Source organism: Oreochromis aureus, linkage group 3 (genome assembly GCF_013358895.1).
Source record: "Oreochromis aureus strain Israel breed Guangdong linkage group 3, ZZ_aureus, whole genome shotgun sequence".
Classification (NCBI taxonomy): Eukaryota; Metazoa; Chordata; class Actinopteri; order Cichliformes; family Cichlidae; genus Oreochromis; species Oreochromis aureus.
The window spans coordinates 32,474,134-32,494,964 of NC_052944.1; the positions used below are offsets into that span (position 1 = coordinate 32,474,134).

At 40.4% G+C, this 20,831-nt stretch overlaps 1 pseudogene; it reads left to right on the top strand.

The window, feature by feature from the left end:
- Nucleotides 1-690: 690 nt before the first annotated feature.
- Nucleotides 691-18,468, top strand: LOC120433628 (annotated as a pseudogene).
- Nucleotides 18,469-20,831: the final 2,363 nt, after the last annotated feature.

Genomic DNA, 20,831 nt, shown 5'->3' on the forward strand with positions numbered 1-20,831 from the left:
AATAAAGGTTTATCTTATCTTTAACAAGAAACTGTAAAAAGGTTTCACAGGTGGCTGGAGACACTGGTAAGTGTGGGGTAGGTGAAGGTTTGGTAACAGAATTAATGGTGTTTAATAAGACATGGAACCTATAACAGTTATTTATTAAATCCAGTTTCACAGACAGAGTTACACCTATGCCAGTTGTTGAGAGCAGGGCTCAATGATGTAAATTAGGCTGTATATGTGTAGCATTTCATTTCCCCTTTAAACCAAGAACAAAACAACAAACAAAACAAAACTGAGCTCCAAGGAACACAAATAACCTCATAAAACAATAAATCAAAAACAGAGTCTGACCTTCCTAGATTACCCAAAGAGTGAGAGTAAGATAATATATGATATATTTTATGTAGACCAGATTTGCTGAATTCTGTAGTGTTGCAAAAACCAGATTAACCTTGCCTTTGACATAATAAATTTATTTTAGTGATTAAAAGTTCCTAAAAATCACTTAAAGCCTTGTCATAGCTTTCGTGCTCTGCAGGGTATTTCTGCCATTCAAATAAACGTTACTTTTACAGCCTACCTAACAATGTTCAAGGTCTTAAACTGTCAACCAATCAAGCCTCTGTGTCAGGAAGTAGAAAAGCAACTTCCTCATTGTGCTTTGCAGAGTCCAACTGGTACAAACAGATAAGAGATATAAAGATGCAGACAAGAGAACTGCTTATTATTAAACAACATCAAAACAGCCAGTTTGATCATATTAATCAGAGAGTCTGCAGAGTGAGTGGTGCTGAAACAACTTTGAAAATGAATTTTAACATTTTACGGTCTATTTTCTTGTTTTGTGGCTTGACTTTGGCCCACAGTGGTGTTAATACCACTGAAATGAATCCCTACCATCCTGACATGTGTAACCTCCTGAAAGATTTTGGGGCCGTGACAGAAAAAGTGAAATCTATGGAAACAAAACTGAAGGAAATCCGCCTAAAGGAGACAGTAACCAGGCTGAAAGACAGCGAAAACCAAATTTTGGAGCTGCAAAGCAAAGGTAAAACAAAATGAAGTGAGATTTAATTGATTAAACTGTTAAGCATTTTTTTTCATTGTGGCTGAATACTCATAATTAATTTGACTCAAAGTAAACAATCTTCAAAAAAATTAGTTTAGGAAGGGAGATGGAAGGTGTTGATGCTCTTATTTTATGTTTTCAAACCTGACAATAGAGCAACTACTCCCTGAAATTCAGTGCTGTAAAATAAAAAGTCTTGAGCAACGCCTTGTTTCTATTTTTACAAACATTGTGTATCGGGAAATCGTGTACTGAGTAAAAAACAAAGAGTTTATGTCTCTCTAACAACCTGGAAATTTGGTAGGACCACCTTAAATTTTCATATAAGAACGCAAAATTAATTACACTGTTTGTCTAATTAAAGTGCTGTATACTAAGATGAAAAAGCTTAAAACAATTATGACATTTTGAAGACCAGATAACATCCATGTTATCTAAAAGCTCATTAATAATACCATAGTAATTTTCCAAATTAAAAGCTAAATGTCACATTTATCTGCTGAGACATGTTGACAAAATATGAAGACATAAAGAAATCTGATACACCTGATCGTCTGTGTGTCCTTACAGATAAGTCATAATGTCTCTGCAGCTCTAGAGCTTCAAAGTCAGTGTGGAACCTACATTTACAACAATTTTATCTTTATGATTTGATTTTCACAGAAAGAACCAAGATAATATTCAGTGCAACAGCAGGAAGAGGCGATGCACACATCGGACCCTTCAACACAGACATAATTATAGACTATAAGAAAGTAATTACAAACTTTGGCAATGCCTACAGTCCAGTCACAGGTAAGATTTACAGTCTCTTGTATGCTCATTTGTTTTATTCACTAAGTAAAAAGAGATATAAGTGCAAGATGAAAACATGTTTGCAATTCAGTTTTGGAAAATTATATTTATTGTTATTGTAAAATTAAATGTACTAAACTCAGTTATTAAAAATTTCAAAAGCAATTTACAAATCTGACATTTATATGTAGTTAAATGATGAGAAGTAATGATCAAATCTGAATTTCCATTACTTTTTCCTTTTTGATGTGACCAACACTCTTTTATTCTTCAGGTGTCTTTACAGCACCTGTTGCAGGTGTTTATTACTTTACCATCTTCTATCACGGTGGAAGAAGCTATTCACATTATCTGCGTATTTTCAAGAATAATGAGATGACGGTCCTAACAGCTGATCATAAGACAGAAAGCGATGGAGCTGATAACGGAGGAAACGCTGTGTTCCTGCAGCTGCAGCAAGGAGACCAAGTGTATGTGAGCATGGCTGCAAACACATATGTTTGGGAGCCGACCACACAACTTTTAGTGGTTTTTGGTCACATAAACGTAAGAAAAAGTAAATGTATGTCTGCTTAGGATGACAGGCCAGAGCTCCTTTTAATACGATGCTTGACACAAATCAAACCAATTTCTGTTACATTAAAATGTGCTTAATAATTTTGTGCTTTAATTTTATTATCCCTCTTGAATTTGAAATAATTTTAAGATGCATGTTTATGTCAATTTAATTGATTTGAGTTTCATTACATTGCCTATTGTTAACTGCATTTCGATAGCTTTTTAAACAAATCTTTAGTAAAATGCTATCAGTAATTTCTGTATTAAAGTTTATTGCTTTATAAACAACATTGTTTTGCTTCTTTTCCTGCTTGATCCTGAATATGAAAATGTGAGATCAATGAATAAAATTGAAGTAAATAATTTACGTACCATAATGTAAGACTTTTGAAACTTACAGGGACCGCCTCCACTCCTACTTCACAATTATGTGTTGATGATGTATACTAAATAATTGTTGGGGTGCAAATAAATAGGAGTAACTTATAAGCATTTTTAGGAGTGAGGAGGATAAACAAACTGGGGCATTTATGCTGCGTTCATCAACAAACTGATGCCTGAAAAGATGCCACATTTCTCAAAAACAGCCATGTATTGGCACCTATGTGGAGGTCCCTCTGTTTTGAGCCTGTCAACATTATATAACTTTGAATTATAAGCACAAAATTAATTAGTGAACATAGAACAGAAATGCAAGAAAAATAGAGGATCTTCCGTGTTATGACCCGTGTAGGGGCCAGGGTTATAAAATTAAAGGAGATTTACTTCCCAAGACCCAAGCAGCCACAAGAACAACTTCTTAGCAAGAGATACACGTTATCTATGCCAGATTTGCTAAAAAAAAAAAAAAAAAAAAAAAAAAAGCATTGCAAAAAGCAGCTTTACCTGCTTACATAATAAACAAATTTATTATTGTCATCAAGTTCCAGCCTTTTCATAGCTTTCGTGCTTTGCAGGGTATTTCTGCCATTCAAATAAACGTTATTTTTATAGCCTACCTTACAATGTTCAAAATCTTGAGCTGTCCACCAATCAAGCCTCTTTTTGAGGAAATAGCAAAACAGAGTCTCACTTCACATCTTTTCTGCTATGTTACGACCCAGCTCTGCTAGGCGACAGGGGATGTAACGTAAATGAGCCCAGAGACAGGCGGGTTAGATAAAAAGAAAAACATAAGGTTTATTACCACAACTGAAAACCATTAGTGAAACAACTCACTAGGCAATAGGGTGATTTAAACAAACATAACAAACAACTCATATATTCAAATAACACTAGTAGAACACTAATCATCTAAACATCTCACAGGCAGCTACTCAAAACAAAGGTTCAAAGGGCAGCAGTGCAAAGGCAGGAGGGCCAGCCTACACAGTCTCTTGACATCAACAAGTCCCCCACAAATGAAGAATCCTCAGCCTTTTATACTCCCAGGTAAACGCAGGCAGCTGCGTCATTGGTCCACCGTGTTCAAGGATCCCGCAGCAGCCAATGGTGTGTGCGGACTGCCACACTCTGCATGAAGTTAGGCAGGCATAGGTCCCTGGCCAGACAATCACCTGTAAGTCCTGGCACGCTTGAATTCCCCTACAGGAAGGCGGCCCCACATGAGGCCAAGGGCCGTAACATGCTAATTTTGCCTTCATGTGCCAGAGCTTTTCCAATGATATGATGGCACTGTTTTTTTTTATAGTATATTTTTGGTGCCTGAGCTTATACACTGACAGCAACACAGGAAGTCTTTTGCTAGCAAATGTATTACTATTTCCTTATTGCTCTTTTGCTGCGTTCTACTGGTACAGATAGATAAGAGATACAAAGATGCAGACAAGAGAACAGTTTATTATTAAACAGCATCAAAGCAGTCAGTTTGATCATAATCATCAGAGAGTCTGGAGAGTGAGTGGTGCTGAAACAGCTTAGAAAATGTTTTATTTATGGCCCACAGTGGTGATAAGCTACTGAAACAAATTCATACTATCCTGACATGTGTAACCTCCTGAAAGATTTTGGGGTCATGACAGAAAAAGTGAAATCTATGGAAACAAGACTGAAGGAAACTGAAATCCGACTAAAGGAGACAGTAACCGAAGTGAGATTTCACTGACTAAAATATTAAGCATTTTTTTTCATTGTGGCTAAATATTTCATAAAGCCATACAACAAACAAAGCAATAAATGAAGACATACAAAACAAGGAACAGAAATGCACAGCCCAGAAACAAATCAAATTTCTGACCCACCACACAAATCACAAGCAGATGCTTTCTGGATGGTAGAGCGTCTGGAATTGTGCATGACGTATTATGGATTAAAATATCTTTGAAAAACAAAAACATAAAACAAAACAATTATAGATGAACTTCCTGCCTACTTTAAGTGTCCAGACTTGCTAGTACAAAGTTAAACCAGCTTTTGCCTTCAGAACTGCCTTCATTTTTCATGGCGTAGATTCAACAAGGTCGAACAATTCAAAGAACAATTCAGTCATGTATAAAAGAGGCCAAGGATTACTTATACACTGATGAATGTTTCGGAGAAAAATGAGATCGACATATGAGGACATTCGTTTTAAATTTCGATAGAACAGTGGCAGTGCAATGTCCTCGTAAGGCCCTTGTAGAGCAAAATCTAGTATTTTGGTCTAAATAACCCAAAATGTGATTTTCACATATGTGGATGCTATGTCCCAGGAGGTTAAAAATATTTTTGGACTCACCTTTTTTTAATGCATTTTTAAAAGCAGTTAAAAGTCCAAAAACTGATGCCCTCCAAATCAGCTCAGCAGGCCAGATTGCAGTCTTGTGGTCCAATTCTGCTCCCCAGGCCTTATGTTTGACATACCTGATTTAATACACATTATTGTCACACTACGCACCAGTAGCTAGAAATGTTGCAATTTTCAAAATGAATCATTACCTAATCCCTGTCACTGGTTATCACAATTGCATACATAATGTTGTTTTCAAAGTTTTTTGTTAACTACTGTAAAGATCCCAGTTAGATCTATACAGAAGTTCAAGGGGTCAGTGTCTCTGATCCTAGGGGTATTACCATAATAGCTTACAGAAATGGATTAAAGCTAGTACTTGGGGGATTTACCCAGCACTCATTACCTCTGTCTGAATGCCTACCACAAAGTCTGCTAGAATATGCCCCCCACTAGCAACCCCGAATAAGGTACAATCAACAGCCACATTCATTAATGCTCCCCATAATGATCTATGGCACTTGGAAATTTGTTGGGATTTATCTTTAGTGGCTTGAAAAATAACTTACAGGGATCTATTAAATGTGAAAGGCTAGAATAACCAATAAGAACCTTACAAAAATAAAATGTTAATACTCCTACCCAAGTTTTACATTTACATTTCAAAAGAATCCAAAAAAAGGAATGCCCAAAAAATTACCTCTAGTTGCTGATAGGATCCTTTCTTAAGCAATTTAGTAAGGACAAAGCAAACATCTCAATCAGTTAACAATGTTCACATAATCAAATCATTTCAAAAATTTGAAGAAAAATAATGGTTTTGATTAGGTTTCAGTGAGCGAGAACACCCCAGCTGCAGATTAAATCTCCCTTTAGCCACGCAGGATAAAATGCTGCATAAAATACTTTTTGAGGAGGTAGAACCCCGTGCAAAATTCTCAAAACTTGCTCTAAGGCTGTGTCCAAAATCAGGGGAAGGATGCATCAAATGCCATATTTGGAGGCAATGAGGCGACACAACGAAGGATGTCCAAATTCGAAGAGTCCTCCAGATGTGGCGACAAATGCATCCTTATTTTCCCAAATTTCAAGGATGTGTATCCTTCATGTCCTACCATATCCCAGGATTCATTGCGGGCCATACAAGGAGATTTTTTTTCTGATGATAATGGTGGTCGAAGTGGGAGAGGAAAACAGTTTCAAATGTAAGTAAATGAAAATCTGGTTATACAAAAGTTAATTTTTTATAGCGGTTGTATTGTTAAGCTTTGGGCATCTGCATAGACATGTTTTGTTTTTATTTGAAATAATCGTAAACTAGCTTGTATGGCTCTCGTGGTCTTTCAGGTATCGCCGCTTAGATACAGCTAATTTTGATTTTGCAAATTAACCTTTTTGTGGTATGTTGTGTGGGAAAAAGATGAACAAAGGCGAGCACAGCCACAACACACAAAATTGTGAGAGTTTGATGGTACAACACAACAACAAACAGGGGAAGACTGAGGACTAAAACACACAGGCAAGATAACGAGAGGAAGGAGAACAATGGGAAACACAACTGGGACAAATCAGACACAAAGAGAGAAGGGAAGCAAAACTAGATACACTGACGTTGGACAAGGAGTATCAAAAGAAAACAAGAAGTATGAGACATAATCAGACTTGCCACAGAGACGTGGAACATGACAGGCTCAGAACGAAGCACACAACACAGGGGAGGCACAGAAACAGAACATGGAGCACAGAGACAAGAATAACTAACAGTGACATGAAAACATGACTAACTGGGAAGACTCAGGAGATGAACAAACACAGAGACTCAAGGCTGAGCTAACACAAGTAAGATCACTGAGAACTAAAGAAACCCAAAAACATGAACAAACAACAATCAAAGAACATAATTACAAACACAAATACTGTGTCACAGGCCCAGAACCGTGACAATCTTAAACAGAAATACGGTGTCTTTCTTTCAGATTACAATTTTTTGTCTACAAGGTTTAAACATTGGAATTGTTTTGTTGTAATTATAATTTTCTTATTTCACTTTATTGATTGTTGATTATATTTTGATTTCATTTATGATTTGATTACAGCAGAAATAACTATCAGCAAAAATGTATACATAGAACTTTATCACTCTGTGCTACATTACACCTGCAACGGCTGGATTTTAGCCCTTTTAATTCATTTGTGGTTGGAGTTGAGCTGAGGGATTTCAGTGTTCTTGACAGACTGTTACTTCAAAAGGCTGGTGTAACCTGCAAGAGATATTAAAAATAAACTAATTAACACTCAGATTTTTCCCTTTATTGCTTCGCAAAGAATTAAGAATGAAATTTCCACAATTTAGAATTAATAGCAGGAAGTTTTATTAAGTTTTATTAAGTTAAGGGCAAAGCAAAAGCAGAATCAAAAATAATAACAATCACAAAATAATAATCAATTTTGTAATTGATTATTACACACAATAATAATCGGGTTTAATTTCTTGTATTTATCTGTCACACCTTAATGGCCGGTCTGTGAAAATATTGTTGGACATAAACTGGTCCGTGGCACAAAAAAGGTTGGGGACCGCTGATCTAATTAACCTACTCTGAGCTAATGCTGATTTTGTTCTTCTCTTTCGAAAGGGTTTGGTTGGAGAAGAGACGGCCTCATCCAGTGCTTTAGATGTGCTCTGTGTTACTGGAAACACTCCAACACAGCACTGGTAATGATGATCAAACATAGAGTCCAAATTGCAAGCCCACAATTTGGATTTATTCGAGATTTTAAGATTTCATTTTAGCACAAACCCTTTTAATCCAGTTATACAGAACACCCACTAAACATTACACGTCGGCTAAATGTGCAGATCATGGCTATATTTGGTCCGTCAGTCCATGACAAATTCTGGAAATCTATACGACGTCCAAACTAGTTCCACAATTTAGAGGTCCAACCATGACCCAGCCTGGACGTCAACATGACGTTCAACATTAGAACTGTGGACTGGGTAACTTTTTGGATGTCTATGTCAGGTGCAGGAAATTTACATAATTAATAAATGCAATATGTTTTTTAACAAATTGTCAGGGTCCTGAGTCTGTCTACTCAGTTGGTTTCGTTTTGATCATTATTATCTGATGTTTCTGTTTAACTCTTGTTTTCTTGTTCTTAGGTTTTGGTTTTAGGTTTATAGTTAAAGCTCCCTCTGTGCTATGTCTAGTCTGCGTCTCTGTGCCTGCCTTCATCCCACATCTTTGGGACCAGAGCAGGTTGTCATAGTGTTTGGCTTGTGTTTGTGCATGCATGTCGTACTTCCTGTTTTACGTTGAAGGTCTGCGTCTTGTGTCAGTTTGGCGTCTTCCGTGTCTCATCATGTGTAACTGTCATCAGCTGTGTCTCCCAGCTGTTTCCTCTTTGTCCTGTGCACCTTTTGTATTTACTGCCTGTGCTTGCCCTGTTCGTTGTTGCATCGTCCCTCATTGCTGTGTGCATTACCCAGTGTTCTCCCTGTGTGTGTAGTGTTTCCCAGTTTAGTTTAGTTTTGTACCGTTTCATCTGTGCCAGCAAATAAAGCTGCATTTTGAGTTCAACCACATGTGTAGTCCTGCATTTCGGGTCCAATCTCCTGCCTGCCACACAGCGATACATGACACAAATAACATAATTGTTGTTATGAACATGATACATAGGAATACAGATTCTTTTTAAACAAAAACAATGTATTGTGTAATCCGGTCTTTAAATGACGACATGATGAATCCTGCTTCTGGGCCAAAACTACCCTGGATTTAATAAGGCTGTTGTGTTCTTAACATGTTTTAATGCTTTGTATGTGGTTCTATGTATTGTCAAAAAGCCCCTAAAAACAGTCAGTGATCACTGTCGCCTTCTCTGGGTTTTTATTACCGCTATTCATTTTAAAGCTCAGTTTTTAAAACCTTACGCAACTACAGCTCAGCCCATGCAGCAGTATATTAATGACCAACCTCGGATTGTGGATGAATTATCTCAGTTGTTCTCCTGACTGAAGTTTGGTCCATTTACAGCATCCTGCCATGCGATTGCATTTGTCTCTAACCATCGAGAATCCTCACGGCAACTTTTATCGAGTGGAAAGAAGTCAGCGTTCATCCTCCACCTTCACTGTTTATATTATGCTAACATAGCTGTGTCGCTAGCGATCACGTAGCACATCGTTATATATCAGCTAGTCAAACTAAAGTAACCCTACAAGCGTCACTGCTGTTTACTTTCCTGTCTTTATTTATGTCGGAAGTGATAGCAGAGCTGTACGTTTTAATTTGTTTGAGAAATCTCTCAGAGTAGAGATTAGATGGAAGCTAGCGAGCTAACTCCTTGTTAACTTCTAACTCCATTAAGTTTAATAAATTCCATTTTCAAGGATGCCTGGATGTTAAACTTAATTGTTACACCTGGTAAAGCAGCCACACTGATCATTTTATTACAGATGAAAGAATCTAGACAGTTTTCAACTCTCAGTGATCCCGCAGTGCTCGTTTGACTTAGAGACCTGCAGCGGAGTTTGAGGCCCAGACACGGCTAATGACGTCAGACTTAAAGACCGGATAGCCTCTTGATTTGTTCAGCACACATGGGAGTTGTTTTTTTGTTATTTGATATTTTCCTGTTTTTCTTTAACTGTATTTTTAAGACATTTTCACTCCTCACACTACATTTCTCTGTTAACATATTAATCAAACTTATATTTTGATTCATTTTTGATTAAGAATAAAGAATAAAGTTACTACCAGCAACAGCACACAAAGAACAGACTGATTTAGTCTCTATAAATCACACATAAGACTGGATGTTGAGCTTTTCACTTCATTTCTGGCCGGAATTGAGCCAAGAGCTCTCAGCCTTCATGACACTGCCTGATGGTCACGTGTTAAAGTCTGTATGCCTTACACAAACATACTGAGCGTGATATTTGTTTTGAATTTGCTTATGAGGAAAAACAGAAGTAGAGTTAGATACTCAGTCTAATGTGCCTTGATACATGTACATGATAAATGTAGGAGGCAGTGACTTTATCCAGCTAATCCAAGAGTCCGGCATCACTTCAGCAAGCACAAGATGAATCTTGTAAAGCCTCTGCCCATTGAATCTATTTGGATTAGGGAACTGTGAGAACTACAGGTTTTTATAGACTGGGATACAGTGTGGTCTAATCTAAGTTTGACTTCCAGGAGCCTGGCACATCAACTAATTTGTTTCAAAACCATCCACAGAGCATACATTACACCCTATAAGAGATTCCAGATGAAACTATAGGCTACGTATCACCGTCACATATGCAACAATTCATCACCAGGCACGTTCTTACATATGTTTTGGGACTGTCCAGTTATATCTGACTTTCGGGTCCTTTGTGAACACTGTGTTATCTGAGGTACAGGGAGTTTTTTATGTCCCCAGTCCTGGTCTTTGTCTCCTTAATGATACCTCTGACATCTCCTTAAAACAAATACAATGCAAAATTTTGTTTGCCGGATTCACATCTGCAAAGAAGACAATTACAAAGCATTGGTTCAGTCCTGACATTTGTATGGAATTATTGTGGATACAATGTCTTCTCTGTATAGTTATTTTTGAACATACTACTGCAAGATTAAATAAAACTCGACCCACAACTGTCGAAGCTTGGAAAATCTTCTCATCCAAAATGATCTGCTGGAAGAGGCAATAACTGGTTGTAACTTTGTGTATATTCTATTATTTGTATTTCCAGTGTATTTTTTTTCTCCATGCCTTGTGACCAATGTTGCTTTACTTCTGCAGTTTATACGTATGCTGTATATGTCTGTACCCCCCCCTGCTGGCTCAACTAATGTAGTGATTTGTTTCTGAAAGCTGAAATATTTCATCAAACTCCAATATCACATCCTAACAATGCTTTTTTTGGTTAACCATTATGACAGAAACAAATCATTGCCCTGTTCATTGGCCGTAACATGAGTGTGTGGGTCGGTCTGTTCAGAGACAGCTGGAGGTGGTCAGATGGGAGTGATTTCTCTTTCAGATACTGGGATATGCAGTTATTCAATGATGAACAAAGCAACAAGACATGTGCTATGACTCTGTTAAACAGATCAGGAAAATGGAGCTCTGATGAATGTGACAAAGAAAAACACTTCTTCTGTTATGATGGTGAGTTTTCGTCTGTAAATATGGAGAGAAGTTGTTTTGGATTCCTAATAGTTTAAAAACACAAATATTTGAGGATGTTGTCGACTTTCTGCACAAAGTTCATTGATATTATATTTCATATTAATATTATAACTATAGTACTAAGGGCAGAGTAACACACAAGCTTTTTGTAATTTTTGCTTTAGTAGAACAACATAAACAGCATAGAGAGTTTCTCATGTTCTCATGAGATTCAATCGAACCTGTTTTTTGTTTTTATGGCAGATAAATTGATCCTGATCAAAGAAAACAAGACCTGGGAGGAGGCCTTGGATTACTGCAGAACATTTCACAGGGACCTGGTTTCCATCACTAACCCTCAAGAACAGGGATGGGTGCAAGACAAAGCAAGGAACGCCTCGAGTCCTTTTGTCTGGCTCGGCCTGCGCTACTCCTGCACTCTGGATCTGTGGTTCTGGGTCAATGATCAGCTGGTCTGCTCTGAAAAGTGGGGCAAAAATGGAATGACTGAAGAGTGTGATGTGGCTGTGGGCATGCAGAGTGGAGGACAGTATGAGTGGTTCAGTCAGAGAGACAATGAGATATTTAATTTTGTTTGTTTAAAATGAGACTCCATTTATTACAGACTTCATTCTGGAGTGAATTTTTTGATTTTGTAGTTTTCCGCTGTGTGAGTTTTTGGTGATGAGAAAATTTTAACTAAGAGCAAAACAAAAAAATCTATAGTCGGAAACTGCACAATATTGAAAAACGAATGCCACAAACCAGAGCATTTATATTGCAAACTGTCACAAAAACCACATAACTACTTTTTTCATAATGATGTTCTATGACAATCAATGTGATTGTGAAGTTTGTGAAAGTCTGTATAAACTGGACTGTCTGCTCGACAGTCTTTGTTGATGCAAATATTTTGCAAACTGTCTGTGAGAAACTCGGGACATGTCTGAGTGAAGTAAATCCAGCAGCTGGTCACTTTTGTTTTAGTGTCAAGAGCCTGCTCTAGCTTTCAGATGTCCGCTGATCTCTCTGCATTCCTTCAGCTCGAATAATCTAGTCCCATTTCATACTGTGGCATAATGTTCCAGATAATTTTCCAATAACTTCATTTGTTTGTCGCAGCTGCAGATGATAACTGGCGACACATACAAAGGTGTAAACAAAGCTAAAGAAAAATGAACTCCTAGCATGTAGAAAACATGTCCTCCACCCTCTGGAAACATGTGACTACAGAGCCTATAGAAGCAGTATTAAAAACAACATCTAAAATGAGTCAAAGTTTGGCGTCCACAATGACCACATGGAGGTCTACAGACGACAACACTAATGTTGTAATGTGCAAGATATTTAGTAGAGTTTAAAAAAAGTTCTCCCCATCAGTGGACCGAAATTAAACCTCCAAAACTGACATACACTGTAAAGGACATCACTCTGACGTCACTTTGCACTGTCAATGTTATTGACTCTTTAAAATCTGTGTTTCAATCACAATTTCCTCAATTTAATCCCTTTTCTTTCTCACAACCTAAACGTCAAACATTCAGACATCAGTGTGCTCTGTGTGTGAGAGTGAATGAAAGCACACACAGCCGTTATATTTTTCCTCCACCCAGCCTCTCAGTTAGGCCTGAGTTAGGTCTGTCTTTGATTCATTATTATATTTTATGTCTCTTTATTCCTTATCGTGGTTTTTCTTCTTCAAAAGTATAATGACAGGTTGGTGACACGGTTTTTATCTTCTCAGTCACAGACATGAATATAAAAAGTCAACGATGGATCCTGTAGCAAGGACCGTGGCGTTAGCCTAGCTCCGACTAGCTGCGTAACAAACCTGCGTGTTCACCCAGCACAAATGGATGCGGAAGTCAACTCAAGCGCTCGAATAGTTACGGAAAGTCCACAGTCTGTTGTTTTTGTTGTTGCCGAACAACCTCAGCGATTAGCGACTCTGCCAGTCCCAGTCTTTGCTCTGTCTCGCCCATCCCATTACTCCCTTTTTCCCTCTTGTTTTTGAGTCTTCTCCCGGAAGTGACTCAAGGTCATGAACTCACGTGATGTGGCGTGAAAATAATTTTTAAAACCTCTTCTCTTTTTAGACATTCACATTCCATGAAATTGTTTTCAGTAACTGATTTTTAAACACAACTATTTATGCATTTTAATACATTTATTTATATCAAATATTTACATACAAGTTTAGCTTCACCATGAACTGTAATTTTTATCTTTAACTTATTCCATGACAAACAAATACCACTGATATTTATCAGAGTATTACCTCTCCCCCACCAAATAAAGCATGCCCTCATGACTTTGTATCCTTGAAAACATAAACCATTATGGCACAACTGGTGAGTAAACCACACAACTAAGCAAAGATGGGTGTACCTATCACTTGTAAATACAAAGAGACATATTTCACTGTAGGGGCTGCTACAACACTGGGATGACCTGGTTCATCATAACCAACCTTAATGGAGCCCTCACTTAACCTCTGAGGTCTGGTCTTAATGTCAAAGGTCAGGATTAGTCTCAGAGTTAAGTTCAGTGTCTTCTTCTTGCAAGAGAATGTCTTCCAGTCAGTGTTTTTGTCTTCGTCGATCGTCTTGTGATTCTCATGAAGTCTCTGGTAGTTCAGTTTCGGTTGTCTCAGTGACTCAAATTCATTTACACTGTCATTTCAGGTTCCTCCACACATTCCTGTGTTACTCCCAGCTCAACTGTTTTTGGTTGTTCAGTCAAGAGTAGCAGGAAATATCCAAATCCAGACTGAATGGTTCCAGGTATCATCATCCATGTTGTTTCTAGAGAGGTTCAACGGTTAAATCATACCAAAGTCCATAGTCCTCATCCTCTGAGTCAATGATACTCTTTCTCAACTTGATCACTGGGTGTACTCCTTCTCTTTCAGAGTCTTTATCTGGCGTTTTTCTGTGATAGTGTCTTTTTCCTTTTCAGGCTTGTCTGTGCGTTCTTTCTGTTTTCTCCGTTGAAGAACTCTCCTTGTAGGTGTAAAGATCCGTATGGGATTCAGGATCTAGACATATCCCTCTTCCCAAGAGGCAGTAGGTGATTCGAGTGGAGGATCTTGATGGTCCATCACCATCTTCAGGTTTTCAACTTGGAACACTGGTAGGTTAAGCATCTTGCTTTCCCACAACATATGGTTTTTGGCTTGTGATCGAGCCAGTTTATGCTTCCCTTGTAAGCGAGGTTTTCGTGTAAGACTCTGTCTCAGGTAACAACTGTGTGAACCTGATTCTTTTGTCATACCTCTGCTTATTGTTATCATTTTTGCTTAGCAGCAACGGACTCTGCTAGTTCATGATGCAGCCTTTAACTCCTTCCTCATGTCAGAAAGCGTACTTGAGTAAGTTTTCTGTTGTGTGCCATCACTGGAAGTCTCAAACATAGATCCACAGGTAATCTGGCTTCACGCCCAAACATAGAAAATAGGGAGAGAATCCTGTAGCCTCATTAGGAGTGCAATTATAAGCATGAACCAAATGAACAATGTGCTGACTCCATCTTTTTTGTTCGGTTCAGAGTCCTAACATGTCCAACAATGTCCTATTAAACCTCTCGGGTTGGGGGTCTCCTTGAGGATGATGAGGCGTCGTTCTTGATTTTTCCACTCAAGTGAACTCAAAACTTCATGGACAAGGCGTTTCAAAATCTCTGCCCTGATCCTGTGCATCCTCTGTGGCAATCCATAATAGAACAAAATACTTCTCCAGCAACACTTTTTGCAACTGTAGAGGCTTTCTGGTCTGTTGGAAAAAGCTTGAGCATAACGGTGTAGTGATCTATGTAATGACCAGGATTTTTCTGTGTTGCTCGAATCAGCTCAATGGACAGAAAGTCCCATACAACGAGGTCAAATGGTCCATCACTGCCGTCGACAAAGGTGCAACTCTCTTAGGTGAGTCTTTTCTCTTTTATGCCTCTGCAAAACTGCAATACTCTTCAATCCTCTGACTTCATCCGAGGCCAGTAGAACGCGATCTTTAATCAGGCCGTATGTCTTGCGAGGCCCAAATGACCTGAGTCATCTTGCAGTGATTTCAATGCAGTGGTTCTGTACTTTTCTGGTAGTACCAACTGAGACAACGTGATTTACCTGGAGGGAGTTACAATGATACATCACTCCCTTTCTGCATCTTTAACCTGTCACTCTCTCGACAGCAAGAGCAAACGGGATTGGATGCTTGAGTCTTGTGAGCAGTGGTGCTAGTGCCATTGCTCAGAGCTGACCACGCTTGATCCTGTACCGGGATCTTCCGCTGGCGGTTGACAACTCGGTAAGACTCACAAAGGGCATATTTTGTAACACTCAAAGAAAGCCAGATTGCAATAAGCTTGTGGGATAGCTTGTGGAGAAGTGCCCAAAAAGGGTCAATGAGCTCTTCGAGCGTGGATTTCTAGCTAACTATCACCACAGACCAGTTTGACACATGTGCTCTCTCACGCCTGCTGCAGATGTGAGTTCCACTCTGACTTGTGTGGTCTCGGGATGTTGGTGGCGGCGAAAGGCGTCGGCATCAATGTTTGCGGACTCCCTGATCTGTCTTGAGACTGAAGTCATATGTAGATAGAGACGGCAGCAAAGCCAGCGGTGACGATTGGCGTCTAACGGCAGGCGTTAGCACATATATGTCAGAGTTGTTGTCTGTCCTCACCTCAAACTTGGTCCCATACAGATAGTCATGCAGTCTGTCCACTACCGCCCCTTCAGCGCATTCCAATTTATGGGCTGGGTAATTCTTCTCTGAAGAGTCAAACTCCGACTGAGCCAGCCACAGGTCTCAATCCTTCACCTTGATCCTGGTACAACACTCCTCCCTAGCCCTTCCCATTAGGCGTCTACATATACACATAAGGTAGCTGAGGATTCCAAAGCCAACACAGGAGCTTGGGTGAGGTCGTCGCTTCAGCTCCTCGAAGGCTGCTACATTCTTCACTCCATCGACTCACCAAAAAGGCTCTGAGGGTTAAGGTAAGTGCTATCCTGCTTTTCCTTTGCTTTGCTTCTTTTGCAGCTGGTAAGCGGACAACAGTTGGTTCAATAGGTGACTTCTTGGAATAATGTCCACGAGCGCCTGTGGTACCCACAGTCAGAAATGACCGTAATGCAGTCACAGTGTTGGGTCTCGGCCATGTGGTTACAGCTTCGGTCTTCTTTGGATGGGTAGATACCCATCTTGAATATATGTGTCCAACAAGTTACCGATGGCTGACAAAACTGGCATTGTCCGGTGACAACTGAGTCCTTAGTCCCCTAAGCAGTCAAGCACCTTTACAACCTGGTCTCATGCTCCTCAGCGTTGCTCCAAAACACAATGAGATCATCGAGATAAACCAATACCTCAAGCAAGTTCATGTCTCCAACGGTCTGTTCCATTACCCGCTGAAAGCGTAGCAGGAGCCCCTGTCCTCCCTGTGGCATTCTCCAAATTGGAAAGGAATCGCAGGAGCAAATGAGTGCTGTCTTGTCCTTGTCCGGGTCGCCATGAGCGCCCTGATATATCCTCCGAAGATCAGCTACACTAAACCGCGCTTCCACTGAGACAGGCCAAAGCATCTTCAATTCTTGGCACGATGTGTGGTCTGGGACAGTGCGGCGGTTTGTCAATCCCACACACATCTTATCCATTCTTCTTCCTCACGACCACAATGGGTGAGGCATAAGGACTGGTGACTCTGTAACAACACCAGCGTAGCTGCGATAGATGCTGTCTATGCCTCCACGTCTGCAGGCGACGGCGAGCGAGACCCTCTCACGAAATGGTTTTGTCCTCTGTGGTTTTGATGGTGTGCTGGAGTGCTCTTACCTGCATCCACATCAAACTCATGCAGAAAACTTCACTCCGTTCCATCATTTTGTCTCAATCTTTCTTTCCACTCCTTGGGAACTGGTGAGTCTCCAAAGTTGAAAAGAAGAGGGCTCAACTTCCCAGGTGACTCAACTTGGACTCTTCCTTTCCAGGTGGAGATGACCTGCGTCGACTGGAAACAGATGAGCTGCTGGCGTCCCTCTGGTCAGGTAATTTCCGGTGCTGACATGTTTCTATGCTAGAACAGTGATTCTTTTATACGTCACCAGTGGAGGTCTGCAACTCTGGTCTCACCAGGGTCCATCGAAACCGTGACTCATCCGCAGGGTCATCAGGTGAGTCTACAAGAAGTTGTCTGGTGCTCAGCACTCCTGAAACTTTGGTGCCCCAGTCGCTGGCGACTCCCCCAGGCCCGGTAGTGGTGACAGGGTTTTGGTTTTGAGTGAACCACACCAGTCCCTCCCCTGGTTATTGTCAGTATCAGGTGGTAGAACTGAGATCTCACTGAAAACTTTCTGAAGACTGGGTGAATGTGCATGGATCTCTACAAGTTTTCTCCTCCCTTTTTCCCTGCAGTGGCTAAGCAATCACCTCACAGTGGGTGTGTTTGTGCCAACAAAGCGAGGGCTACCTCTCTCTAGCTGGTCGGGACATACCAACACAAGTGCATCAATGGTCTCACTCAGCCTCACGTCTGCTTCCACTCCAGCCTAAGTGACAAATAGCCATCATAAAATTTTCGGCAGAACTAAGACCCCATGTCGCCAAGAGTAATCGATGAAGCGTCAATGGCAGGTGTGTCAAAATATCTGTCGTAGAAGGATCTATTTACAACAGAGTTACTTGAGAACCAGAATCGAGTATGGCGCTAGGTAGATGCCTTCAATCTGTACTGACACTACAGAGCTAGGAGCCACTAAGCCTGCAGGTACAGTAATAGTTCACTTTTCCATCTAAGTTGCTGCACTGGTGGAGCGTTTTACAACCACCGGGATGCCAGGCCGTTCCTCTACTGGATCGCGGTAGTTTTCGATTTCTTTGTCAGTTTAATGAGCGCTTATTGACTTTTGGTGGTTTTCTTCCTCCACATTCTCTCTTAAAATGTCCATCCTCCCACATCTATAGCAAAATATTCAGGTTTATCCTCTTGATAGCCAGACCTTTGTGGGTAGCATGTGAGATGTCGTGGCAGGTTCTAGTTGTGGAATCTGGTGTCTGGATGTGATGCAACTGTAGCAGCTTTAAGACTAGCATCTCAGCTTTCATGACACTTATCTCTTTTTCAGCTTTGCTACTTCAGGATCGACTTCTTGTTCAGGTGCGACTTGGAAAGCAGGAGTTACAGACTGTGACATTACTGGGTTCTTAATATCGTTTTCTGCTTTTGGAGCACATCCTCTTCCTCCTTACTTCTTTTGCAACAACTCACTGAAAGAAGGAGGTTCTCGCAGCTTATGAGTCATACGAAGGCGAGTGCCAATCATGTCTTGTTGCAGTGCTCACTCTCACAGCCTGCTCCATCGTGGCCGATTCATGTCAGACAGTGTACACCTCCTTTTTCTGAAAATACAGTGCAACCAGTTTATCCAGCCTCAACAGGTGAGAGTAGACAGTCGCCAACATTTTGGTATGTATGTCTAAAATTTCACCAGAAAGATCGAGATGCCTCTCAGTTGTTCCAAGCTGTCTCCAAAACTTGCATGTAGTCATATGAAGTTGCAGTGAGCTTCTGCACTCTTAGGAATCTTACAATGTCGGCAGCTGGACCTTTCAGACTTTCCACTATCCGCTGTTTCTTTATATTGTCCTGCACTGCCACTCTTCTAGCAGATGTGTTGTCTGCTCTGCCCAGGCATCATACTCTTCCTCCCATTGGGGCGTGGGTTTCACACCAGAGACATCGCGGCTGCGAGCGCTCTGAGAATCAACAGATGTGGTGTTACATTTTATCCACTAAGGAACTGATGGCATGTATCAGAGCAGTGTTCACGTCAAGGGTGAAGGCTGATAAGCCATAACATCAGTAAGAGTTTTACCTTCAGTCTTCAGGAATAACATTAGCTTGAATTGAAACCCGTCATTATCTGCAGAGCAGTGAGCACATGAGCTGGCCATGGACCAGCCTCCCAGGAAGTCCAACAACACCAGGTAAGGTTTGATTAGTCAAGTCAGTTGAAGTCTTGATCGGTACAAACTGTGTCTTGAAGCTTCGTCAAGACAACTGGTCAACTATCGGATTTCCCAAATACTTTGACCTGACTCAAAGCTGATGTAGAACTGCATCTGTGACATCTGGGTCCATCACTCAAGACAACTGCATGTCCATAAGCTATGCTTCTTTTTGCACCAGGCTTCAATTCAGCGACTTCCATTTTCTTTTAGCTCAAACAGTAAGAGATCTCACAATAAATGTAACCACACTTGACAATTCCCTGTTGATTAGCAATGAAAATAATTACGTAGCAATCTCAGAAAATTTAATTCCCTCTCTTTGGTGAATAAAGGAAAATCAGGTCAGTCATAACATTACATAGATCCGGACTGAGCCCCCAAAAATGTAACACTTTACCACCGGCTGGTGTAACAAAGCCCACCTTATGCCTTCGGTGGAAGTCTTAACCTGGTTAAACATTCTGTGATAAAAGATACATCTCGAGTAAATATCAGGTCTAGGGTATAAACAGTATGATTCGGCGTCTAAATAATCAGTTGGAGCTACTGGGAAATACACTTGGCCTGTAAGCGACATGTATCTGAATACTTAAATGATAAAAACACCATGTCAATAAAACCAACACGAGATCTCAGTTTTTAGAAAATGTATTAAACATTTGCAGGAAATCTCACATTCAAACCCTATGAAGAAAACGAATATAGAAAATAAAATAGAACCCGAGGGATGGGTTTTAGTCTTTCTTTTTCTCAAACTGTCTAATTTTATTTTGGGTGCACTCTTAGTCGCTCATGTATTTTGGTTGGCGGCGCTTTTGGTTGCGGGCTCTTTGTCATGACGACCTCCGTGTATCCGTGAAGTCTTAGCCGCGTCCGATGAATCACTCGCTCGTTCGCGGTAGCTTAACCGTCTCCGGCTTCGCCAGCAGCGGCTGTGAATCTCCGGTTCCCTCGTGGTAGTAGCGAATCGTCCTCGTCAGCGACTCTCTCCAGGGCGACTCTCAAAACTCATGCTGTCCGTTCAGGCGGGTATCTCCTTCAGCAAGGACGTGGCGTTAGCCTGCTCGACTGGCTAACGTGGCCAAACGCTACCTCGTGCTCACGCAGCACTGCAAATGGATCTACGGAAGAGTCCAGCTCAAAGCGCTCGATCAGTCACGGAGAGTCCCACAGTCTGTTGTTGTTGTTGCCGAACTAACCTCAACATTGGCGACATGCGCGAGTCGCAGGTCTTTAGCTCTGTCACACCATTTGCATCGCTGCTCTTTTTCCTCCTCTGTGTTCTCGAGGTCTTTCTCGGAGTAGACTCAAGGTCCTTGAACTCACGTGGCGTGGCGTGAGAAAACAATAAAGGCTCTTCTGTACGACATTCATTCATGAAAGTATGAAACTTTCAGTAACTGATTTTAAACACAACCTTTATGCATTTTAGCCATTTATTTATATCGTGTTTATGCAAGTTTAGCTTCACCATGAACTGTAATTTATCTTTAACAGTACCCCATAAAAAAACAAATACCACTGATATTTATCAGAGTATTAC